General features: G+C 44.2%; 1 long non-coding RNA gene and 1 pseudogene across 1 annotated transcript; one reads left to right on the top strand and one right to left on the bottom strand.

Moving 5' to 3' along the window:
- The window catches only part of LOC102960698, a 50341-nt pseudogene extending 23777 nt beyond the window's left edge, over positions 1–26564 (bottom strand).
- LOC122236177 lies at positions 718–18720 on the top strand. The gene is made up of 5 exons (XR_006214300.1): positions 718–810; positions 3639–3839; positions 16125–16221; positions 17732–17870; positions 18312–18720. It is a non-coding gene; the product is annotated as an uncharacterized LOC122236177 (long non-coding RNA).
- Positions 26565–27370: the final 806 nt, after the last annotated feature.

The following is a 27370-nucleotide window of genomic DNA, read 5'->3' as shown; positions in this document are numbered from 1 at the left end:
GCATCCCCCGACCCCTGCGTGTGAGGGGAAGACACAGGGCTTGTGCACAGTAACTGCACTACAACAGACCCAAGGGTCCAAGCGCAGGGTGCCTGTCTACTCAGGGCAGTCTCAAGGAGGAATGGAGAGATTTGAGGTCCGAGCTTTTCAAACTGTCGGCAGTTTCCAGGGAGCTGGAAACCCAGCTTTCTGCAGAGTTCCAAGTAGCTGGGAGGGCTCTGGCCGTCAGCCATGGTTGGACTCTCACCCTGAGATCTCCCAGCCAGGAGAGGCAGGAAAGAGGCAGGGGAGGGAGGCACCGGGGGTCTCTCTGGGCTCCCCACCCCTCGCCTTGAGGGTGTGTTGGGACAGCTGGCAGCCAGGCTGGGGAAGGGAGCCCAGACCTCCAACCCCCCAGCCCTGCAGTGGCTCGGCTCTGCTGGTGAGGGATGGAGGTGCTGAGGGTGTGTGCCAGGGGGCCGGTGGGGTCCATGTGTGACATATGGTGCCCGAGGGTGCAAGCACGCACGTATGCGGCAGGGTGTGATGTATGAACCTGCGGGGGGCATCCGTTTGTGTCTCAGAGCAATAAAGAGATAAGGGGAGGATTGGGTGTATGCTCCAGCAAGCAGGCGAATCTGACGCTGCGTGCGCCGCAGGTCCCTGCCCCCGCCCCCCCAGCCGTGGAACTCACTCCAGCACGTCTCGGTTGAACTGTTTCTGTCGGTTGCCCAGGAACTCGCCGATCATCTGCCTGCTGAGGCCCTTCTGCTGCAGCAGGAAGTGGGCCACCCCCACTGGCGTGTCAGGCACAAAGCCACGTTCGATGAGGTACTGGACGCCTTTCTCAGGCTTCCTGGGGATGGGACGAGAGAAAGGCTTAGCCCTGGCTGTCCCGGCCCCTCCTGGCTTGCCTCTCTCCTCCCTGGGTACCCTAAGTGCCCTATCCTGTTCCGCCCGGAGCCTGCAATATGGGGGAACCCGGGAGTGCCCAGACTGTGCACCGGGCGCGGGCTGGGACTGGGCCACTGGCAGGAGTGTGGGCACGGGTGCTGGAGCAGGGACCCTCCCCACCCCCCTACCACTCTGCACTGCCCTGTACTTCACAGCCAGGCAGACTGGAACCCCCTGCCCAGCATATGCTGGCCTGCCCTCCACCCACCGAGAGTAAACAGTCTCTAATAGGCACTGAGCACTTACTCTGAGCACCAATGTCCAAGCACCTACACATATTAACTTACTTCTCACACTCCCCCTGCCGGTTGGTACTCTTGTAACCTGGGCTGTTTAGGAGCCTGACAGCCCCGTCACCTCACCAGGGGCCTCAATCACCCTTGTAAGGACTTCCTGAGTTTGAACAGAGTCAGGTGCCTGGAATGATCTGTGCGGTAAGCACCGTGGAAGGTTCTCGTGACTAGCTCCAACTTATGGGAGAGGAAGCAAAGGTGCAGCATTGACCCCTCCTGGGCAAAGGGAGTTTCCGGGAAGGGCTGGGCTGGCCCTGCAGGGCTGAGTGTGTCCACCTGCACTGGGAGCCATGGGGCCCTGGTGGGCTGTGGTGGAGGGAGCCCCCTCAGGGGCTGGGCAGGAGGCCCAGGACAGGCTTGGCTGACCTCACAGGGTAGTGTGACGGGGCCACATGTGTGACCCTAGGAAAGCAGGTGTCCTCTGACAACCCCCGAGCCTCAGACGGGCCCGAGGAGCTGTGGAACCGCTGTGGTGTACCTGCCACCGTGCAGGGGTGAGGTCAGCAGGGCTACCCTCTGACTGGGAGCCGCCCCCTCCCTTGCTCCAGCAGGTAGAGATCCGTGTACTGCTGTCCCCCAGGAGCCTGGAAGGTGAGAGCCAGTGTCCACCTGTCCCCGTAAACCATGCAGCTCCTGGCTGACAGCAGCGTCCAGCAGGTACTGTATTTCCACCTGCCAGCGAAAGCAAACTTCCTGCTGCAAGGTGACCTTGCTATTTTTACCCCAGGATGACCACACACCCTAACATCACCCTCAGGAGTTTTGGCAGGGAGCAGCTGCTGGCCAGCTGGGCCCAGCACAGAAGTGGTGACAGAGTAGCATTGCTCCCCCACCCCTGGTGGGACCCCACCTCCACCCCCTGCCACATACCCCATTCCTCCCCATGACTCTGGTGTATCCAGCCTAGAACTGCTCTCGTCCCAGGCCTCCCCAGCCACTCAGCTGCTCATGCTGTGGTCAGGGCAGGCCATGCTCCCTCACAGCCCTGCTCCACGCCAGCCCCTACAGGACCCCAGCCCTGTGGCAAGGGGTCACCGCGGCAAGCCCACAGATGGGCTTTCTTTAGCTCATGCGATATTAGCGGAAAGAATTCTAGTTAGTCGCCAGCATTTAGAAATTGGGAGAGGTCAACACAGAATCCAGATTTCTGGCTTCTCTTGAAAAATCAGGCCGTCTGGCACTCTTGGGCCTGTGCTCCCGTGTGGCAATGACTGGAGATCTGGGCTGGACCTCCTCGCTCAGGCACCCTGCATCAGCCACCCATCCCGGAGCCTGCCTGGTCCCTCCCCTGAGTCCCCAATATGGGGCCCAGATCCAGGCCCAGCCTGCCAACATCACACAGCATATCAGACTTCCAAGATTTGAGGTCCTCTACCCGGGGAGGAGCAGAATGCAGAGGGAAAGTGGAATGCACTTTGGAAGGAGAGTCTTACAAGGGGCCAGGGGAATGCGGATTCTTCAAAGATTAAGGACAGAGAGTCTACTTTTCACTAGGCCCAGCTCAGTATGATAGCAGTGAACAGGGCTGGTCATGAACGAATGCCTAGCACAAAGGCAGGCTCTAACCCTTGGTCTCAAGGACAAAGGGACAGAATGATGGCAGGAGGGTGTAGGGAAGGTCTCCTGTGGGTGAATCAGAGGACTTCTCTGAGCGGGTGACATTGGGCACCTAAGTTATTAAGGAGCTTCCTAGGTGGAGGCAATAGTGCATGCAAAGGCCCTGAGGCAGCCATGGGTTTTGCAGGATTGAGGACCAGGAAGCTGCTTGAGGGTGGCTGAGAGTGGGGGCGTGAGGGGAGGGGCAGAAGAGCAGCAGGGAGGGTGGGCCAGACCCCACAGCACTGTGGAGGCCACAGGGGGAATCTGGTTTTCTTCTGAGGGGGCCCTGAACCCAGAGTGGGCTTGATTTGTTGTTGGGTAAACCATGCATTAAATCCAAATGGATACGAGACTCAGGGCAGATGGAGCCTCAGGACAGAACTATGGTAGGGGGTGGGGAGTAAAGCCAAAGCTCTGAAAGGCCCAGGACCACATATATGGGGCAAATTTCAGACTCCGGGTTCCTCACACAGACATCAGGTAGGCACTGCCCATGGGCACCTACCAGCCCATGCTCCTTAGGGCAACAGGTGAGGTGTGGTGGTCACTGGTATCCTCGTGTCCCACTTTGGGCTCTGTGCCCAACCTTCAGCTTCTGCATCCTGATCGATTTCAGCCTTCTGTATGGACTGCTCTGCATAATGGCTCACTTAGGCCACTGGTTCAGGGGCAGAAGTGCTTGCCACGTAGGTCACCCCCAGGGCACCCTGAACCTCTGTGTGGCTGGCCTTGGGGGATGCAGGAATTACTTCTGCCCAAAATTCTGCAGGAGCAGATGGTGACCATACAGGACACAACCTCTTTGCTTTGCAGGTGGATTTGGAGGCTGTAAGGGAAGTTCTTCCAGCCAGGATGGCTGTGAGAATACTGAAGACACAGCATGAGGTTGGAGAAGTCTCTGTCTCCAGACAAGACAGCCCAGGAGCAGGCATGTCCCCATGCCGCAGGCATTCAGCTTCCCTGAACACAAGCCACTGAGCATAAAAAGAGCTTGGGATAAAAGTGGGTGGAATGGTAGGTTAACTGGCTTCTCACCTTTTGAAATCAACAGGTACCTATTTTAACTACTCCAGTGCCTTTTTTTATACAAGTTGAATTTCCCCTCCCTGTCCCCATATCTGCTCCTACATCTCTTCAACCAAGTGATCATTTAAGAAATGTCTTGGATGCCCTGTGGGTCTGCAGCCTCAGTGGGGCTGAGACCAGGCAACTATGCAGCTGTAAGTGAGGGGTTTCTGTGGCGGGGCAGCCTGCTCACATACTAAGATCTGCACTGTAGCCTCTGGCTCCTGCTGTCCTCTTCTAGAAGAAAGGGATTGTGGCAGCACTGAGCCAAAATAAGAGACTCACATGCCTAGAACCAGGTTTGTCCTTTGCCCCTCATCACTACTCCACCTACAGCACCCCTTAATACACCCAGAACAGTCCTTGGGGAATTTACAGCACAGTCAGCATCAGCACCAGGACCTGGACTCCTTGCCCTCAGTGCAGTCAGTGAAGGGGCCAAAGGAAATCTCAGGAAATAGGATTTGGAGATGGGGTATGGTGACAGCTCTCGACCTGTCCACCAGCATGGAGACTCCATTCTCAGGATGAAAGATATTTGGCTATGACCAGGGCTCCAGGGAACCCATGGCTTCCTCAGGGCTCTAACAGTTCTGAGATTTCAGAATCGTAATCCCACCACGGCCAAGCACACATGAGGAGAAGGATCATGGGGGAGCATTATGAATTTAGGACTTTAGCTTTAAGCCTTGTCTCTTCCTCACACTCAACCGTGCACTGCTGGCACAAGGCACAAGGTGTCCTTGGACTGAGGTCCCCAGAATTAACTGCTAAATGAAAACCCAGTCCCTTTCTCCTGACACCTTGAAGAGCAAACACGTCACCCGGGGTTATGGTGCAGGCACAGTGGGCAGAGGGAGCAGGTGGCTTGTTGCTGAGTCAGAATTAGCTTGATTTTTTCTTCCTGCTTTCCTTCCCCACTGTTGCCTCTGCAAATTACTGATTTTGTGTCTGTGGCTTCCATTGAGTTTTCCAGAAAAAAGGAGTTATTAATGTAAACAATCTTGGCCATAGCAACAGAATGTCCTGAAGTGTTGAATTGTCATTTTATCACCAGGGCCCAACCTTTGCTTTCAGTAAAAGAAAAGAAGATGCACTTTTTCTTGAGGAAAAAAGAAGTAATTGTATCCTAAAGTAACGTTGATTATTTAGTGAGAGAAAACTTAGGGTTGCCTGGGGCGCTCAGTCCATTGGGCATTGGACTTCACCTCAGATCATGATCTCATGGTTTATAGGTTTGAGCCTCGCATTGGGCTCTCTGCTGTCAGCACAGAGCCCACGTAGGGTCCTCTATCTTCCTCTCTCTCTGCCCCATCCCCACTGGTTCTCTCTCTCTCTCTCTCTCTCTCTCTCTCTCTCTCTCTTCATAATAAATAAAGAAAGTAAAAAAAGAAAGAAAGAAAGAAAAATGAGGAGGGAAAATTTAGGACAAGAGAGAACTCCAGACTCAAATTCTGTGACAGATCGTGACCCTGACATGACTAGAAGTCAACGTGATTAGAAGTGAACATGGCCAGAAGCTGACACAACTCAAGGACAGCAGAACTCTGCAGAATGACAAAAGATCTCTACAAAAAATGCATCAGACCTCAATCTTTCCCTGACGAGGGCAGAGAAAAGTGAAACTATATTAGGCTTTGCTGCCATGGGACTTTTGAGACAATTTTTATGGGAGACTTCCTATCCCCAGAGTAGAAATAATAACATTCATATTTTACAATCTTTGGGATAGGTTCACCAATGTACTCAATCAGAAAGCACTCCTTAATTTATAAATGATTAACAAGCAACAATGCACTTGGTTCCCCAAACAAGGAACTTATGATCTGGATATCTGGGAACGAGTACAGAAAACATTAAAAGCTCAACATTCTGAGGGGGCTAATGCCCCCAACCCCGAGGTAATCCTCACTCAGTCCCTTGTCCATTCTGCCCTTGTCCCCTTGAGTTTAGACGATGTATATGAAGATGTAGAATTACCCAATGGAGAGGGGAAATAAACTAAGCTTTTATAGTCAGCCTGTGCCTTTGGTGCCTTTACAGCCAAAAGATACTCCTCCCCCGACCCAAAAGGGTTAGAAGACAGTGAGCGTCCAGAAACCTCACCGACTAGTTCTGATAAAGTCCTCACCCCAATGTAAAAGTACATTAAGGATGCCCATAAGGCAGGTGACTTCCAGCCATTTCACACTGTCAGGCAAAATGGGCAATATGTCCATGAAGTCCTGCTCTGCCAAATAGTAAAAGAATTGCAGAAGTCAGTTCAGTTGAATGGTCTCCACGGCCCTTTTGAAATCATCAGTTTAGAACCTATTTGTGGCACTTATTCCATGTCTGCCTGTGATGGGGGCTCTCTTATGAAAATGATTTTGACCCCAGCCGTCCATGCTGTGTATGCCCAAGAGTTTTAAAATGGTTGTGTGACTCATGCCATGCATAACTTTGATGCTGCTATCCTGGTGTCTTTTGAACAATTTTCTGGCCCAGGACACTATTGCCAACTAAGGCAGCTAGCCAGGCTTCGAATAATTGTCAAACAACAATGCACTAAAATAGTGTGTCATATTCTACACAGGCCATCCCTATTGAAGGGGACTCTAACTGTCTCTCCCCGTTTCTCCCAATATCTAACTTTATGTGGGAGCTTCTCTCTCGTTCATTTCCTGGGCCAATGACTATAATGAATAGAGCCAATTGTCTCTGATTAGTGTACCTCGGGATGGAGACTTTAAGGAATATTCCCTAGCAGCCGCTGAAACTCCTTTTGCTTTGGGGAATGTCCCTGTCTTCTCTGGCCTGACATGGACTGCCTAATCCACTAGTGCAAAACAAATAAAACAAAACAAAACAAAAATCTGTACCTGCGCATCTATCTGAGCTGACAGGCTTTGGGACCATGAAAACTCTTTCTCTACCCTCTGTGCCTCCAGGCTACTTGGTGGCACCTCACTTTTTCTGCCTTCCCTTCCCCCTCTTACAATTTCTGCACCACCTGGGGTGAGGTCTGCATATCTGGCTCTTCATTGTCTCAAGCAGCATTACCTACTACCTCCACATTGTCAAAGAGCAAAAAAATTCCCCCTTAGACTTTCACCACCCACTTCAGATTTCCTCACTGGTTCCACAGGAAAAAAAATGACAATGGTAAACTTGTAAGAGGACACAAATGAAATAAAATTAGGATAGACATGCATTTTATTTATTTTAGTATAATTGATTGACAAATTGATTTGCAGACAACACCCAGGGCTCATTTCTTTTAAATGATCAGAATTGACTAATAAATATTCATTCATTCTACTAAGGTTTACTGAAGGTCAAATTAGCTCATGTTATCTGTGTTCCAATTTGTTAGCAAAAGGATAACTTAAAGCAATCGTTAACTTTGTCTATCTCTACTTTTCATGGGTAATTGTTTAAATGCCCTTCAGGGACTTTGGTATCCTTACACTTTAGTTTTTATTTAAATGATAAATTAAGTTAAATCCATTGGACATTGAGGTCTCTTCCACAACAAATAGAATGCTGAAGCATTGCTTAGTAAATATAGATTTGTGCTATGGGTTTCTATGGCAAAAAACAAACAAACAAACAAACAAACAAACAAAAACCAAAAACCTAAGGTTACTAAAATCTATTAAAAATATAACTTGTGCTTCATAAGTCTGCCACCTACAAAATTTCTGATATAGCAGAGTTCACAAATGTTACTACTAAGTTTTCACTAGAGACTAAGGTCTCTAAGCTTTAAAATTCTGCTAAATGTAATTAGGCTAATGTAAATAAAGAAAGTCATTCTGTGTATAAAAGAGTAAGAGATATGTAAAAGTAGATATGAAAATAAAAACACATTTTTGTTAAAGATATAAATAAATAAGTAAAAACACAATCTTAACAAATAGGGTTAAAAAAACAGAATAGCATGCCCTTTTGAGTTGTTTACTTAAGGCTTGGTCAGAATTATGCATTCCTTTTAATCTATAAGGCGAAGCAATTGTAAAATGAGCACATAATAAGCTCAAATATATGTCAAAAAGGGGGGGGGGATACCTTGGCTGTCCGCATAACAACCTCAGCTCCTTTTTGTGCTGTGATTATTCTTCACTTCTAAAATCTTAATCCTCAAGGACTAACCACAGCTATGCCACATTCTTCAAAATCAGAGAAACCTTCTCATCCTATGGTGCTATACAAAACCCCTGGAGGGGGGCCCACACAGACTGGGCCCACTAAACTTCCACCTGGGTTGAGGATATGCTTGTGTTCTTTTAGGACTGTGTTCTTTCTTGGACTTCTGTGGGTTCCCTCTCAGTTGGTAAAGCTGTACCTTGGCATGGTGGAGACCACCATGATATCTTCCAAATGACCAGGACTTCCAGAGAATGAGTCTCGGAAGAATGGGAAACCACGCCCTCCTTTTTGGAAGAACCCTCTTCATTGACTCTTCACCCTGAAGCCACTTCGCAAATGCAAGTCTTTGTCCCTGATATAACATTGGGAAGCCTCAAATATCTGTCTAACCAGGCAAGCATCCTCTTACAACACAATGGTATTGCATATACTTCTGAAACGCATCTGATAGCCATGATCTCAATCACTGACAGGAATTCGATACAGGTAACCCTGATTCTTCTCCTTGCCTTCATTTGTCCAGGCCAAGCTCAATATTTAGATTATGCTCATCTACATAACACACCTATATGTGACAAGCTTAACACTCCCAGATGGGGATATACCTATTAGCAATAATGACATGGAGATCATGAGAGGAGCCAATCTTAACCCACCCTTCCAAGCTGAACAAGAGCATTGGCTTTATATGACCAGACCACAATGGTGCCTTACTTCAGAACCTCCTTAGGTGTGTTACTAAACTTAGTAACTTATGTGCTGGTCTCAAATGAGGAATCAACTGGTATTTACATGTACAGCCCAAAACCTCTACAAGGCCAGACAATTTAAAATTTTTCTCGGTGAGAAGGAAGATGGCGGCGTAGGAGGACACGGGGCTCACAGCGCGTCCTGCCGATCACTTAGATTCCACCTACACCTGCCTAAAGAACCCAGAAAACCGCCAGAGGATTAGCAGAAGGGAGTCTCCGGAGTCAAGCGCAGACCAGAGGCCCACGGAAGAGGGTAGGAAGGCCGGCGAGGTGGTGCGCGCTCCACGGACTGGCGGGAGGGAGCCGGGGCAGAGGGGCGGCTCGCCGGCCAAGCAGAGCCCCCGAGTCTGGCTGGCAAAAGCGGAGGGGCCGGACACACTGTGTTCCGACAGCAAGTGCGACTTAGCGTCTGGGAGGTCATAAGTTAACAGCTCTGCGCGGAAAGCGGGAAGGCTGGAGGACAAAGGGAGGGAGAGCTGCTGAGCCCCCGGACGGCAGAGCTCAGCTTGGCGGGGAACAAAGGCGCTCGCCAGCGCCATCTCCCCCGCCCATCCCCCAGCCAAAATCCCAAAGGGAACCAGTTCCTGCCAGGGAACTTGCTCGCTCCGCGCAAACACCCAACTCTGTGCTTCTGCGGAGCCAAACCTCCGGCAGCGGATCTGACTCCCTCCCGCTGCCACAGGGCCCCTCCTGAAGTGGATCACCTAAGGAGAAGCGAGCTAAGCCTGCCCCTCCAGCCCCCGTGCACCTTGCCTACCCACCCCAGCTAATACGCCAGATCCCCAGCAACACAAGCCTGGCAGTGTGCAAGTAGCCCAGACGGGACACGCCACCCCACAGTGAATCCCACCCCTAGGAGAGGGGAAGAGAAGGCACACACCAGTCTGACTGTGGCCCCAGCAGTGGGCTGGGGGCAGACATCGGGTCGGACTGCGGCCCCGCCCACTAACTCCAGTTATACACCACAGCACAGGGGAAGTGCCCTGCAGGTCCTCACCACGCCAGGGACTCTCCAAAATGACCAAACGGAAGAATTCCCCTCAGAAGAATCTCCAGGAAATAACAACAGCTAATGAACTGATCAAAAAGGATTTAAATAATATAACAGAAAGTGAATTTAGAATAATAGTCATAAAATTAATCGCTGGGCTTGAAAACAGTATACAGGACAGCAGAGAATCTCTTGCCACAAAGATCGAGGGACTAAGGAACAGTCACGAGGAGTTGAAAAACGCTTTAAACGAATTGCAAAACAAAATGGAATCCACGATGGCTCGGCTTGAAGAGGCAGAGGAGAGAATAGGTGAACTAGAAGATAAAGTTATGGAGAAAGAGGAAGCTGAAAGAAAGAGAGATAAAAAAATCCAGGAGTATGAGGGGAAAATTAGAGAACTAAGTGATACACTAAAAAAAAAATAATATACGCATAATTGGTATCCCAGAGGAGGAAGAGAGAGGGAAGGGTGCTGAAGGGGTACTTGAAGAAATTATAGCTGAGAACTTCCCTGAACTGGGGAAGGAAAAAGGCATTGAAATCCAAGAGGCACAGAGAACTCCCTTCAGACGTAACTTGAATCGATCTTCTGCACGACATATCATAGTGAAACTGGCAAAATACAAGGATAAAGAGAAAATTCTGAAAGCAGCAAGGGATAAACGTGCCCTCACATATAAAGGGAGACCTATAAGACTCGTGACTGATCTCTCCTTTGAAACTTGGCAGGCCAGAAAGGCTTGGCACGATATCTACAGTGTGCTAAACAGAAAAAATATGCAGCCGAGAATCCTTTATCCAGCAAGTCTGTCATTTAGAATAGAAGGAGAGATAAAGGTCTTCCCAAACAAACAAAAACTGAAGGAATTTGTCACCATGAAACCAGCCCTACAAGAGATCCTAAGGGGGATCCTGTGAGACAAAGTACCAGAGACATCACTACAAGCATAAAACATACAGACATCACAATGACTCTAAACCCATATCTTTCTATAATAACACTGAATGTAAATGGATTAAATGCGCCAAGTAAAAGACATAGGGTATCAGAATGGATAAAAAAAACAAGACCCATCTATTTGCTGTCTACAAGAGACTCATTTTAGATCTGAGGACACCTTTAGATTGAGAGTGAGGGGATGGAGAACTATTTATCATGCTCCTGGAAGCCAAAAGAAAGCTGGAGTAGCCATACTTATATCAGACAAACTAGACTTTAAATTAAAGGCTGTAACAAGAGATGAAGAAGGGCATTATATAATAATCACAGGGTCTATCCACCAGGAAGAGCTAACTATTATAAATGTCTATGCGCCAAATACCCGAGCCCCCAGATATATAAAACAATTACTCATAAACATAAGCAACCTTATTGATAAGAATGTGGTCATTGCAGGGGACTTTAACACCCCACTTACAGAAATGGATAGATCATCTAGACACACAGTCAATAAAGAAACAAGGACCCTGAATGATACATTGGATCAGATGGACTTGACAGATATATTTAGAACTCTGCATCCCAAAGCAACAGAATATACTTTCTTCTCGAGTGCACATGGAACATTCTCCAAGATAGATCATATACTGGGTCACAAAACAGCCCTTCATAAGTTTACAAGAGTTGAAATTATACCATGCATACTTTCAGACCACAATGCTATGAAGCTTGAAATCAACCACAGGAAAAAGTCTGGAAAACCTCCAAAAGCATGGAGGTTAAAGAACACCCTACTAACGAATGAGTGGGTCAACCAGGCAATTAGAGAAGAAATTAAAACATATATGGAAACAAACGAAAATGAAAATACAACAATCCAAACGCTTTGGGATGCAGCGAAGGCAGTCCTGAGAGGAAAATACATTGCAATCCAGGCCTATCTCAAGAAACAAGAAAAATCCCAAATACAAAATCTAACAGCACACTTAAAGGAAATAGAAGCAGAACAGCAAAGGCAGCCTAAACCCAGCAGAAGAAGAGAAATAATAAAGATCAGAGCAGAAATAAACAATATAGAATCTAAAAAAACTGTAGAGCAGATCAACGAAACCAAGAGTTGGTTTTTTGAAAAAATAAACAAAATTGACAAACCTCTAGCCAGGCTTCTCAAAAAGAAAAGGGAGATGACCCAAATAGATAAAATCATGAATGAAAATGGAATGATTACAACCAATCCCTCAGAGATACAAACAATTATCAGGGAATACTATGAAAAATTATATGCCAGCAAATTGGACAACCTGGAAGAAATGGACAAATTTCTAAACACCCACACTCTTCCAAAACTCAATCAGGAGGAAATAGAAAGCTTGAACAGACCCATAACCAGCGAAGAAATTGAATCGGTTATCAAAAATCTCCCAACAAATAAGAGTCCAGGACCAGATGGCTTCCCAGGGGAGTTCTACCAGACATTTAAAGCAGAGATAATACCTATCCTTCTCAAGCTATTCCAAGAAATAGAAAGGGAAGGAAAACTTCCAGACTCATTCTATGAAGCCAGTATTACTTTGATTCCTAAACCAGACAGAGACCCAGTAAAAAAAGAGAACTACAGGCCAATATCCCTGATGAATATGGATGCAAAAATTCTTAATAAGATACTAGCAAATCGAATTCAACAGCATATAAAAAGAATTATTCACCATGATCAAGTGGGATTCATTCCTGGGATGCAGGGCTGGTTCAACATTCGCAAATCGATCAACGTGATACATCACATTAACAAAAAAAAAGAGAAGAACCATATGATCCTGCCAATCGATGCAGAAAAGGCCTTTGACAAAATCCAGCACCCTTTCTTAATAAAAACCCTTGAGAAAGTCGGGATAGAAGGAACATACTTAAAGATCATAAAGGCCATTTATGAAAAGCCCACAGCTAACATCATCCTCAACGGGGAAAAACTGAGAGCTTTTTCCCTGAGATCAGGAACACGACAGGGATGCCCACTGTCACCGCTGCTGTTTAATATAGTGCTGGAAGTTCTAGCATCAGCAATCAGACAACAAAAGGAAATCAAAGGCATCAAAATTGGCAAAGATGAAGTCAAGCTTTCACTTTTTGCAGATGACATGATATTATACATGGAAAATCCGATAGACTCCACCAAAAGTCTGCTAGAACTGATACATGAATTCAGCAAAGTTGCAGGATACAAAATCAACGTGCAGAAATCAGTTGCATTCTTATACACTAACAATGAAGCAACAGAAAGACAAATGAAGAAACTGATCCCATTCACAATTGCACCAAGAAGCATAAAATACCTAGGAATAAATCTAACCAAAGATGTAAAAGATCTGTATGCTGAAAACTATAGAAAGCTTATGCAGGTAATTGAAGAAGATATAAAGAAATGGAAAGACATTCCCTGCTCATGGATTGGAAGAATAAATATTGTCAAAATGTCAATACTACCCAAAGCTATCTACACATTCAATGCAATCCCAATCAAAATTGCACCAGCATTCTTCTCGAAACTAGAACAAGCAATCCTAAAATTCATATGGAACCACAAAAGGCCCCGAATAGCCAAAGTAATTTTGAAGAAGAAGACCAAAGCAGGAGGCATCACAATCCCAGACTTTAGCCTCTACTACAAAGCTGTCATCATCAAGACAGCATGGTATTGGCATAAAAACAGACACATAGACCAATGGAATAGAATAGAAACCCCAGAACTAGACCCACAAACGTATGGCCAACTCATCTTTGACAAAGCAGGAAAGAACATCCAATGGAAAAAAGACAGTCTCTTTAACAAATGGTGCTGGGAGAACTGGACAGCAACATGCAGAAGGCTGAAACTAGACCACTTTCTCACACCATTCACAAAAATAAACTCAAAATGGATAAAGGACCTGAATGTGAGACAGGAAACCATCAAAACCTTAGAGGAGAAAGCAGGAAAAGACCTCTCTGACCTCAGCCGTAGCAATCTCTTACTCGGCACATCCCCAAAGGCAAGGGAATTAAAAGCAAAAGTGAATTACTGGGACCTTATGAAGATAAAAAGCTTCTGCACAGCAAAGGAAACAACCAACAAAACTAAAAGGCAACCAACGGAATGGGAAAAGATATTTGCAAATGACACATCGGACAAAGGGCTAGTATCCAAAATCTATAAAGAGCTCATCAAACTCCACACCAGAAAAACAAATAACCCAGTGAAGAAATGGGCAGAAAACATGAATAGACACTTCTTTAAAGAAGACATCCGGATGGCCAACAGGCACATGAAAAGATGTTCAACGTCGCTCCTTATCAGGGAAATACAAATCAAAACCACACTCAGATACCACCTCACGCCAGTCAGAGTGGCCAAAATGAAGAAATCAGGAGACTATAGATGCTGGAGAGGATGTGGAGAAACAGGAACCCTCTTGCACTGTTGGTGGGAATGCAAATTGGTGCAGCCGCTCTGGAAAACAGTATGGAGGTTCCTCAGAAAATTAAAAATAGACCTACCCTATGACCCAGCAATAGCACTGCTAGGAATTTATCCAAGGGATACAGGAGTACTGATGCATAGGGGCACCTGTACCCCAATGTTTATAGCGGCACTCTCAACAATAGCCAAATTATGGAAAGAGCCTAAATGTCCATCAACTGATGAATGGATAAAGAAATTGTGGTTTATATACACAATGGAATACTACGTGGCAATGAGAAAAAATGAAATATGGCCTTTTGTAGCAACATGGATGGAACTGGAGAGTGTGATGCTAAGTGAAATAAGCCATACAGAGAAAGACAGATACCATATGGTTTCACTCTTATGTGGATCCTGAGAAACATAACAGAAACCCATGGGGGAGGGGAAGGAAAAAAAAAAAAAAGAGGTTAGAGTGGGAGAGAGCCAAAGCATTAGAGACTGTTAAAAACTGAGAACAAACTGAGGGTTGATGGGGGGTGGGAGGGAGGGCAGGGTGGGTGATGGGTATTGAGGAGGGCACCTTTTGGGATGAGCACTGGGTGTTGTATGGAAACCAATTTGACAGTAAATTTCATATATTAAAAAATAAAAAAATAAAAAAATAAAAAAATAAAAAAATAAATAAATAAAAATAAAATTTTTCTCAGCCACAAATTTTGATATACCTCAAAAACAAACTTATCTCACACTCCTAATCTTCCAGCTTGTTCTAGTCTCAAGTATTCATACCACCGCTGGAATAATATTCCTTGGACAACCTGGTATGGAGAGACTGAGCATAATATTCACTAGGTCACTTGGACTTTAATTGACTGGGTCCCAGAGGCCACCTTGAAACAAAATATTTGAATAAGACCATATCCTTTGACCAATCTAGTAAGAATAATATATATATTTTTTTTTTTGGAAAGACAGAGGTTGGTATGGCCCTATATTTCTACTCATAAAGGAAAATGTAAAATGGTTGTTAATTTTTGAGACCTAGACCTTCCCTTCTTGACTCATAGTGTTAGCCATGATGGAATTTATATAAATAAACATATTAACAAAACATGGGACTCCCTGACCAATTTGCATGGCCTACTATTTCCATTCCTTCTCCTTACATTCTCTTTATTACCTCCACTTTACAAACCCAACCAATAGAAAATAAGTATAACATTTCTACCACCATGGGTGGGTTTATGTCCTGAGTAAATAAATATAACATCTACCAATTAAATTTCTCCTCTTTATTAGTTCTTAGTGTGTCTCAGCCTGGGTTCCTATTAATAGCTCTGAGCCCTATATGCATCCATCAGGATGAGGCTCACTTTCCAAGCTTGTTAAACACTGGTATTCAGCTGTAAGGCAAAAATGATTTGTGGGCCGTTTAATCATGGGCACCTTAGCAGCAGTAAGCATTATACCCTCTGCCAGTGTCACTGGAATCGGCCTGCATCAAACAGCCCATGTCCTCGTTAATTTGTGGTCAATACTACCAAAAAATTAATAAACCAAATTTCTATTGATAGACAAGCTTTGGCCTGCCTTGAAGCTTTTGAAGCTGCAGTGGAATTTATTGGAAAAAGACCTTGTTCCTCCACTCTAAACTGCCCCGTGACCTTAACGACCAGCATATTTGCATAACTGCCATTCCTTATAGTCACTGCCAAGCCTGGGATGCTTTCCAGACACACCTTTACAGTGTTTTTTTTTTTTTTTTCCTTTCTATGCCTCTAACATTATAGGAAATTTGGTTGTGACATTGAGCCAACAGCTACAATATACAGAAGACCAAATTAGAAATGAATGGCCTGATTCGTGGGCAATGTGGCATGACTTAAATCTTTTCACTTACAGGCAGCACACATGTCAAATTCTGGATAACTCTGGGAAGCAGAATACTTATACCGTGTCTCTTTCTATATCTTTGCAGAGTCACCCGCCAAGCCACCCAAAAACAAAACAAGGACCAGGAACTTGTCATGACGGTCTGTGAACAAAAAACTAGAGAAAACCAAGAAAAAAAAAAGGTTGGGATCATGGGAATTCAGTATAGGAATCCCTGAGCTTGTACCAATGGGTTAATAAGGCTAAGGATGAAAGCATCCAAGTTTAGGTAAGCAGGGCAAAAGTGCCCTGGGCATGGAAAAAGAGGAATAGGAAGTCGCAGGATGAAAGCATCCAGAAGAGGTAAGCAGGGCGAAAGCACCCCCAGCATAGAACAAAGACACAGGAATAGGAAGACACAGAGTGAAAGCATCCAAGATTACGTAAACAGGGCGAAAGCACCCCCAGCATAGTACAAAAGCAGAAAGCTGCTTTCAGAAGATGGAAGCTCCAGAATAGGTATACAGGTAGAGGGATAAAGACAGCCTCAACAGGGTGAAATCACCTGGAGCAGAGCTAACCAGCAACAGAAACCTGCCTTCTTAACTCTGAGGTAGCATTCTCTGTCTTATCTGTAGGCAAATTAAGATAAACAGACAATGTGTCTCATGCCTGTCATGAACAGCCATCTGCTGGATGCCAGGATTTTTTTTTTATATTGACCCAAACCCTAACACCACATAACATAAAAAGCTCCTTTCTCTCACACACATAGGTTAATAATCACCCTTTTATTCTTTCTATACATCCATCATGTTGGTAAGCCTTCTGATGCTAAAAATACAGAGCAAGGACCCTTACTCAGGGCTCTTTTCTCCTTCCTGACAGTAGCCACTCTTTTATTCAGTTCTGCATCCACTCTATTTCTAGACAAGAGAAACATTGAGAATCCAAGTCTGCACAAGGGCAGGATCTTCCATGTTCCTTGTTTATAATCTTATCACACAGAAGAAGGACCCCACCTTCCCAAGTCGGGACAGAACATGATCAAATGCAAAGAGAGCAGGCTGCAAGCAGGGAAACAGGATGGGGACTGTCACTTTGACAGCACAAGGGTGTATGGCAGGTGCTGTTAGGGTATTGGTCCTGGATTTGGGAAACTGAAGCTGGCAATGCACTAGGACAGCACTGCAGTCCTGCTGATGACACCTCATGCCCCCAGAGTCCACCTGCCCCTGCAGAAGAGTCGCATCTGTGACCCTGAACTCTGCCAGAGGATTCGGTCCTTCACCACAGTCACAGGCACAGCCTCTCCTGGCAGCCTGGGAGCACAGATATCCTGAGGACCTCAAGCCCTGGGGACAGAGCTGGTCAGGGGGACACGGTCACACAGCAGACTTGAGCCTCGTCAAAGGAGGCAGAGCGTAGGAAGGCGCAGACTCTGCAAAGGAAGATGCCTCATGTGGTGACCCCTGGGTCCTAGAACAGCCTGGGTCCTAGAAGGTGGCACAGGGTGTGTCCCGCTCTCCTCCCATGGCTGGCCTTCCTTCGTGTAGCACCTGCTGACATCCGGGATCATCTCCATCTCCTCAGACAATGCTGAATGTTCCCAGGAGGTGGGAACCAGGCAGAGACCTGATCAGGGTCTTCCAGGAGTGCCCTGCCCTAGAGGATCATGTGGCAACCTGCCAGCTGGCTCTTTATGTCTTGTAGGCACCAGGCAATGATTCCACCTCATCTCTCAGAGAATCCAACAGACAACCCATCAAGAAGGCCAAGTTATGTCCTCCAGTCACAGATGTGGAAACTAAAGCTAACATCACAGCCTGGGTTCACTAGTAAAACAAGCTAGGTGAGCATCCCAGTACCCTTGAATTTCGATTGTCATAACGTCGGACCTGTATCTCAGCATTCTGGAACTCAGATCCCACCTCCTGGAGCACCCCACTCTCCTGCCATGAGGCCCCTCTGAACTCAGGGGAGCAGAGCTGAGCCATCAGCCTGGGACCAGACATGGTGGCTGGGAAAGGGAGGACCCTGGACTCTATAGGCTCTCCCAGTACAGGACCACCAGGGCTCTGTGGTCTCTCTTGATACCAGATGAGTTGGGGTCCATGAACTCTCCTGGTACTGGACAGCTGCTCCCCTTCAGGTCAGGACTTTTCACTGTGAATCTCCTGGGGCTTGGTTTCCTTATGTTGTCAACGGACCTGCTGCTCCCCAGACCATAAACCACCATCTGAGGGCGATCAGCACTGCCCCATAGGGTTTAATTTGCCTGAATTCCTTCCAGGAACGTCCCACATCTCTGACAACTGCTCCCCATGGAGGTCGCCTCCCCTTGGACCTGCATGTGTTTGCTCTTCATCCAAGGAACACATGGACTTTGGAGTATTTTGGGAACAGAGGCTTGGGAAACGTTTCTCTGGAGTTGGGTTGTGAGTAACACTTTTCCCCTATGTGGTCCCACTGTCCAGCTTTTTGCATTTCCTTCTTTAAGTTTTCACCAAAGGGGCAACAACCATGTCTCCTCCGGCATCAGGCTATGGTGTCACAGAAGGAACAGGAGCCTCTGCCCCAAGGTTATGACAATTTTACCAAAGGGGTCTAATTTTTTTCACATCCAACTTTTAATCCTTTGGGGATTTCAATATCAAATGAGAAAAATTCTGTTTCAAATAAACACAAAATACAAAAATTAATCTGTCCCATCTTAGAATGTGTGGGCAGACACAAAGGCATCTATTGTGAGGTTCCAGTTATAGGAAAAGATACAAAGTAGCTGAGGACTTCCCTCATCTGGGGAAGGAAACAGGCATCCAAGTACTGGCAGCACAGAGAATTCCCTTCCAAATCAACAAAACCAGGTCAACACCACGACATGTCAAAACGAAACTGGAAAAATACAAAGATAAAGAGAGAATTCTGAAAGCAGCTAGGGACAAACAGGTCTTAATCGACAAGGGAAGACACAGAAGGGTAGCAGCAGCCCTATCCAATGAAACTTGGCAGGGCAGAAGGGAGGGGTAGGAAACACTCAATGTGATAAATGGGAACACATGCGGCAAAGAATCCTTTCCCCAGCAAGGCTCTCATTTAGAATAGAAAATGACAGAAAGGCTTTCCAAGACAAACAAAACCTAATGGAGTTCATGACCACTAAACCAGCCCTGCAGGAGACCCTAAGGGGAGACTCTGTGAGTGGAAAGCAGCAGAGACTACAAAGGACCAGAGGCCTCACCAAAAGCATGAAACCTTCAGATAATACAATGACACTAAATCCATATCTTTAACTCATCACTCTGAGTGTGAATAGACTCAATGCCCCAATCAAAAGACACAGGGAATCAGAATGGATAAAACACAAAACAAAACCAAAGAACAAGATCCATCTATATGCTGTCAACAAGACACTGATGTTAGACCCCAGGACACTTCCAGATTCAAAGTGAAGGTATGGGGAACCACCTATCATGCTACTAGAAGTCAAAAGAAAGCTGAAGTCGCCATACTTCCATCAGACAGACTAGATTTTAAACCAAAGACTGTAGTAACAGATTCAGAAGGGCATTGGATCATAATTAAGGGGTCTATCCATCAAGAGGAGCTAACAATTGCAAATGGTTATGTCCCCAAAGTGAAAGGCCCACATATATGAATCGATTAATCACAGACATGAATAAATGTATACATACAAATACCATGATTGTAGACGACTTTAAGACGCCACTCATGGCAATAGGCGCATCATCAAGGCAGAAAATCAGTAAGGAAACACAGATCCAATGTGTCATTGGACCAGATGTATTCAGATATACATAGATATATATTGGCCTTAATATATACATTTATATACATGGATATCAACACCGATATATTGAGATCTTTTCATCCAACAGCAGTAGAATGCACATTCTTCTTAAGTACACATAGAACATTCTCCAATATAGATCACATCCTGGGTCACAAAACAGCCCTCCACAAATATAAAAGGACTGAGATCATACCATGCATATTTTCAGATCACAACGCTCAGACACTTGGAATCAACCACAAGAACAAAAATTGGAAAGCCTCCAAATGCATGGAGGTTACAGAACTTCCTACTCAAGAAAGAATGGGTCCACCAGGCGATTAAGGAAGAAATTAAAAACCATATGGAAGCAAATGAAAATGAAAATACGCAAACCAAACCCTTTGGGATGCAGCAAAGGCAGTCCTTAGAGGAAAATACATTGTAATCCAGGCCTATCTCCAGAAGCAAGGATGGTCCCAAATACAGAAACTAACTTCACTCCTAAACGAACTAGAAACACAGCAGCAAAGAAAGCCCTACGTCAGCAGAAGAAGGGAAACAAAAAAGAGTAGAGCAGAAATAAATCCTATAGAATCCAAAAACAAGGTTTCACACATCAGTGAATCTAAGAGATGTTTTTTTTTAAATAAACAAAATTGATAACACCCTTGCCACACTTCTCAAAAAGAAGAAAGAGAGGCCCAAACAGATAAAATCACAAATGAAAGACGAGAGATCACAACCAACCCAACAGAAATACAATAAGAATCCGAGGATACTATGAAAAAGTATATGCCAACAACCTGGACAACCTGGAAGACATGGACAAATTCCTAGACACCCACACACTACCAAAAGCCAAACGGGAAGAAATAGAAAACGTGAAGAGACCCATAACCCATGAAGACATTCAATCAGTTATTAAAAATCTCCCAACAAATAAGAGTCCTGGGCAGGATGGCTTCCCAGGGGAATCCTACCAGACATTTAAAGCAGAGTTAATCCTTCTTCTTCTTCTCAACAAGATACTAGCAAACACAATGCAACGGTATATTAAGAGAATGATTCGCCAGGATCAAGTGTGATTCATTCCTGGGCGGCAGGGCTGGTTCAATATTCACAAATCAATCAACATGACACATCCCATGAAGAGAAGAAAGGATAAGAACCATATGATCCTGTCAATAGATGCAGAAAAAGCATTTGACAAAATACAGCACCCTTTCTTAATACAACCCTCAAGAAAGTCGGATAGAAGGAATAGACCTTCAAACCCTAAAAGCCACATATGAACGGCCCACAGCTAAGAGCCTCCTCCATGGAGAAACACTGAGAGCTTTTCCCCTGAGATCAGGAACACGAAGGGATTTCTACTCTCACCACTGTTGTTTAATATGATGTTGGAGGTCCTAGCATTAGACATCACACAACAAAATGAAATAAAAGGCATCCAAGTTGGCAAAGAGGTCAAACTTTCACAGTTTACAGACGACACGATACTCTATGTGGACATCCTGAAAGCCTCCGCCAAAAACACTGCTAGAATGGATACATGCATTCAGCAAAGCTGCAGGATAAAAAATCAATGCACCCAAATCGTTTGCATGTCTATACACCAATCATGAAGCATTAGAAAGAGATATCAAGGAATCGATCCCATTTACCACTGCACCAAATCATAAAATACCTAGCATTAAACCTAACCAAAGAGGTAAAAGATCTGTATGCTGAAAACTATAGACAACTTATGAAAGAAACTGAAGAACACACAAAGAACCTGGAAAATATTCCACGCTCATGGGTTGCAAGAACAATCATTGTTAAAATGTCAATACTACCCAAAGCAATCTGTACATTCAATGCAATCCCAATCAAAATAACAGCAGCATTCTTCACAGAACTAGAACAAACAATCCTAAACTTTGAGAGAACCACAAAAGATCGAGAACAACCAAAGTAAGGTTGAAAAAGAAAACCAGAGTTGGGGAGGCACCACAATCCCGGACTTTAGCCTGAACTACAAAGCTGGACTCCTCAAACGCACGGTATTAGCTCCAAACAAGCACAGAGGCCAATCGAATAGAACAGAGAACCCAGAAATGGGCCCACAGATGTGTGGCCAACTAAGCTCCAACAAAGCAGGAAAGAGTAGCCAATGCAAAAAAGACAGTCTCTTTAGCTAATGGTGCTGGGAGAACTGGACAGCAACATGCACAAGAGTGAACCTGGACCATTTTCTTACACCTTACACAAACATAAACTCCAATGCATGAAAAAGCTAACCGTGAGACAGGAAACCATCAAAATCCTAGAGGAGAAAACAGGCAACCACCTCTCTGACCTCTGCTGCAGCAATTACTTACTTGAGCCAAAGGCTCCAATTACTTACTTACTTTCAGAGGCAAGGGAAATAAAAGCAAAAGTGAACTTTTGGGACCTCATCAAGATACTAAGCTGCCACACAGCAAAGGCAACAATCAACAAACCTTAAAGGCAACCGACGGAATGGGAGAAGATATGTATTTGCAAATGGCATATCACATAAAGGGTTAGGATAAAAAAGTCTATAAAGAACTTGCCAAACTCAACACCTGAAAACCAAGTAAGCGAAGAAAGGGGCAGAGGACGTGAATAGACACTTTTCCAAAGGAGACATCCAGATGACCAACGGACACATGCAAAGATGCTCAACATCACGCATCATCCAGAAAATACAAATCAAACCCCACTGGGATACCACCTCAATCGGTCAGAGTCTGGTGGTGACATTCACAACTCCGGAAATAACAGATGTTGGCGAGGATGTGGTGAAACGGGAACCCTCTTGCACTGTTGGTGGCAATGCAAACTGGTGCAGCCGCTCTGGAAAACAGTGTGGAGGTTCCTCAAAAAATTAAAAATAGAATTACCCTACAACCCAGCAACAGCACTATTAGGCATTTATCCAAAGGATACAGGAGTGCTGATTTGTAAGGGCACATGTACCCCAGAGTTGATAGCAGTTCTATCAACAATTGCCACATTATGGAAAGAGCCTAAATGTCCATCAACTCATGAATGGCTAAAGAAAAGGTGGTGGTCTATATACAATGGAATAATACGACTCAGCGATGAAAAAGAATGGAATCTTGCCATTTGCAACACTGTGGAAGCAACTGGAAGGTATGATGCTAAGTGAAATAAGTCGGTCAAGAGAAAGATATCGTATGTTTTCACTCATATGTGGAATTTGAAAACTTCACACAAGACCATAGGGGAAGGGAAAGAAAAAATAGTTACAAATACCTAGAGGGAGGCAAACCATATGACGCTGTTAAAAGAGAGAACAAGCTGAGGGTTGATGGGGATGGGGAGTTAAATGGGTGGAAAAAAGGGATGGTGGGCATTGAGAAGGGCACATGATGGAATGAGCCTTGGGGTTATCCAGAAGTGATGAATCACAGGAATCTACTCCCGAAGCCAAAACTACACTGTACACACTATATATTACATAACTGGACACTAAATTGTCAAATAATAAAAATAAAGAATAAATAAAGAATAATAATGAAAACAGGGGAGGGGTGCCTGGGTGGCTCAGTCAGTGAAGTCTCTGAATTTGGCTCACGTCATGAGCTCTTGGTTCATGAGTTCAAGCCCCCATTAGGCTCTCTGCTGTCAGCACAGAGCCTGCTTTGGATCCTCTGTCCCCCTCTCCCTACCCCTCCCCTTCTCCCTCACTTTCTCTCTCTCAAAAATAAACAAACACTAAAAACATTTTTAAAGAGTAAAAATAATACAATAACAAATGCAGGGGGAAAAAAACATGAGATTCAAGATTTCAACTCTATATTTCAACATTAGTTTTAAGGATGTAAAATATGCTTTTACTAATATAGACAAATATTCATTTCTGTAATGAATGGCATTAAGAGTCATAAAATGTTTTAACTGTGAAACACTAATTCAGGATTTTATATGAATACTGCTTTTAAAAATTAATCTTGGGACACCTGGGTGTCTCAGTCAGTTGGGCGTCCAACTCTTAGTTTCAGCTCGAGTCATGATCCCAAGGCCGTGGGATCAACCCCTGCGTCAGGTCCACACGAAGCATGGAGTCGGCTTGCGATTCATATGCTCCCTCACTCTCTCTCAAGAATCAACATTAAAAAAAATAGTAAAACAAACAAAAATATTAATCTTAAGGCACAAGATTTAAAGTATAGAAGAGAAATACAGGATTACAGAATTTTGAGCCATTTTCCAGAACTACCATGAAGTCTAATAAAAATATAAAAACCGATTTAAAATTTCATATAGTTTTATTATTCCACTGGGAAGAGCATATGAAGAGCTCTAATTTCCTATCTACACCATATTGGAAGGTAGTTAAGGACCCGAGAAGGAATCTAGCATTAAGCAACTAATATGTTTATGATCATCCAATTTGAAGATTTTAAAGTCTTCAAATACATGTGTGATTATCAAGCAGGACTGAACATTCCCAGGAAGAAAGAAGAAAGGGACTAAAAAAAAAATCTACTCAGCAGTCTTTCTCAGTTTTAGACATGAAAGAATTTACATGCTAAATTGAAAAACTATGAATACTAAAGTTTCCCCTGAATAATATAAAATGTATCTTGGGGTGCCTGGGGGACTCAGTCAGCTAAGCATCTGACTTCAGCTCAGGTCTTGATCGCATGGTTCCTGAGCTCGAGCCCCGCGTGTCAGGCTCTGTGCTGACAGCTCAGAGCCTGAAGCCTGCTTCAGATTCTGTGTCTCCCTCTCTATCTGCCCTTCCCCCGCTCATGCTCCATCTCTCTCAAAAATAAATAAATATTGTTTTAAAAATGTATCTATTGTCGGAAATCTTCAAAAAAGTAAAAATCATCTCCTACAAAGAATTTTGCATACTTTCTTGGAAACCTTTCCTGCCTTATGATTCTGTCATGACAAAGAGTTCATATTAGACAAAAATTTATACATGTTGAGTTCATTCATTTGGTATGTGTGCGTGTGTCTATTCTATGCAGATACTATTAAAAAAAGAGTGGCACCTGGGTGGCTCAGCTGGTTAAGCGTCCAACTTGATTTTGGCTCAGGTTATTCAAGCTCTGTGTCAGGTTTGACACTAGCAGCACAGAGCCTGCTTAGGATTCTCTCTCTCTCTCTCTCTCTCTCTCTCTCTCTCTGCCTCTGCTCACTCTCTCTCTCTGCCTCTCTCTCAATCTCTCTCTCTCTCTCTCAAAATAGATAAACAGTTGAAAACTTAAAATTAAAAAAAGATAATTCAGAATGCAGAAAACCTATTTTATATATATATTTTTTCAGAGTGTGTCAGCTTAAGTGGCACCTGGGTGGCTCAGGCAGTTAAGCATCTTGATTTGGGCTCAGGTCATCATCTCGTAAACCGGTTTGTGAGTCTGAGCTATGCGTCGAGCTCTGTGCTGACAATGAAGAGCCTGTTTGGGATTCTCTATGTCTCTACCCTCTCTTCCTGTCCCTACCCTGCTTGCTCTCTCTCTCAAAATAAATAAATAAGCTAAAAACAAAAAAAAAAACAAACAAACTCAGTGTTGCAGCTTCAAATTTAGTTTTTCATTTCACGGATAAAGAACCTTATTTACATCACCAGAAATTTTACTTAATGAAAAGAATAAATGTTTATTTCCTCTCTTTCTACTCAAAAAGACCTAAAATATACCAAGATTATACCACACACTAAGTTACCTTAGAACCCCCAAAAAGACAATAGCCAAAAATTGAAAATTCACAATCAACCTGGTATGGCCTAAAACAGATTTCACTTTGCATTCCTTAGAAACACAGGTTTTGCTAAACTGAATCTAGGATATCACCTTTATTAAACTGAAACATAAGGGCAAAAATTTCTTCCAGTTCTTCACAGAAATCAGCTGTAAGTTATTCAGAACAGTCTAAGCATTTTTTTTTTGTTACCTGGCTTTTTTTTTTCTTAATTTGCACTTAAAATATTTCCTCCCACATTTTATAATTTAAAGAGCATCTGCTCTGCCTTAATACCACTATTGCTGCTGTGATTTTATGATACTTTCTCTCAACTCTTCATACTTTAAGTTCCTCTCGCCCCTCTAAAATGAATTCTTCCCTTTCACCCCCCTCCCCATCTTCATATGCATTGAGCTATTCTTTCCAGCTGCCTTCTCCTTCTTTGCTTCCATAAAGGCATACCCGAGAATTGTCTACTCCCACCAAACTTTCTAAATGTCAATCCTGTACCTTCCTCTCTGTTGTCATTACACTGATTTCTATTATGATCTTGAGGACTTCCATTTATTCTTAAGATTCTTTTCATCATTATAAGGAGCAAGAGGATGGTATGGGGTGGGGGCAGTATAAAACAAAACAACTTACCTTTGCAAGACCAAGGACAGCTAACGTCTTGAAAGAAGGCTTCAGAAGAGATTTAGATGATGGTAAAACAGGAAGACGATCACCATAAACTCTGGCTGGTGTTTTGGAAAGAGTTTCAGCCATATATTAATTTTCAGAATCAGGATTGTTGTCCACAGATAAAGTTCCACCTTCTGGTTTCACAGTGCCGCGTTTTGCTCTCACTTAGTAGAAAACAAAGTAAAGAGGACATGAAAATATCTGTAACTTCAAATTAGTGAATAACACAAGAATGGACAAGAATTAGTGAATCATATAAGTCTTCCAATAGCTTACCGTTTTTAATGAATTGCCAAGAAGAATGCAGTAGCTTTGCTACACGTGGTTTCGGGACATTCTAGAATAGAATTAATAGCTTTAAGGATTATAAGAATCCAATTCAATAAAATCATTGTAATATTCACCATTACCAAATGAGCACCATTACACAGGGAACACAGGCTTTGGAATCATTCAAATGTAGATTCACATCTCAGTTATGCCATTTACTATTTATTACCAGTCTCCATTTTTTCATATGGTGAGGATTACAAGACATCTCATAGGTAGTCTCAAAATGTTACTCGCCGTACCTGTAACTGATTAATATCGGGTAAATGCTTTACCAAAGTAATCTCAGATAAACATTGAACCCTAGGTAATTGAAAGCATGTTGAAAAACTAACACTAAGAAATTTAAATATGTTATCTTGTGAAGTGTTTGCATGATTTAGACTGGCATGAAGTATCTCTTGTGAGAGTAAATATACAAACTTACTCTTCAGTGGTATCTTATGTCGGTAAGTTGGAATTGCAAACAGTTTAAGTGGCTTCTGTTTCTCAAAACACTAAAGAAAATATGACTGTTCAAATGTAGCTCCTTCTGGGACGCCTGGGTGGCTCAGTCAGTTAGGTGACCCACTTTTGATTTCAGCTGAGGTCATGAACTCACTGTTAGTTGGGTTCAAGCCACACAACAGACTCTGTGCTGACAGTGCAGTACCTGCTTGAGATTCCCTCCTTCCCTCTCTGCCCCTCCCTACTAGCACTTGCTCATTCTCTCTCTCTCTCCCTTCCTTTCCAGGAGAAAAACAAACATTACAAAAACATTTAGCTCAGCTCCTTCCAAGAAAGAGGAAAAAAGAGTAATAAACCTTGTGGGGCAA

The sequence above is a fragment of the Panthera tigris genome (assembly GCF_018350195.1).
Source record: "Panthera tigris isolate Pti1 chromosome A1 unlocalized genomic scaffold, P.tigris_Pti1_mat1.1 chrA1_random_Un_scaffold_58, whole genome shotgun sequence".
Lineage (NCBI taxonomy): Eukaryota > Metazoa > Chordata > Mammalia > Carnivora > Felidae > Panthera > Panthera tigris.
This window is presented reverse-complemented; position numbering and strand designations above follow the sequence as displayed.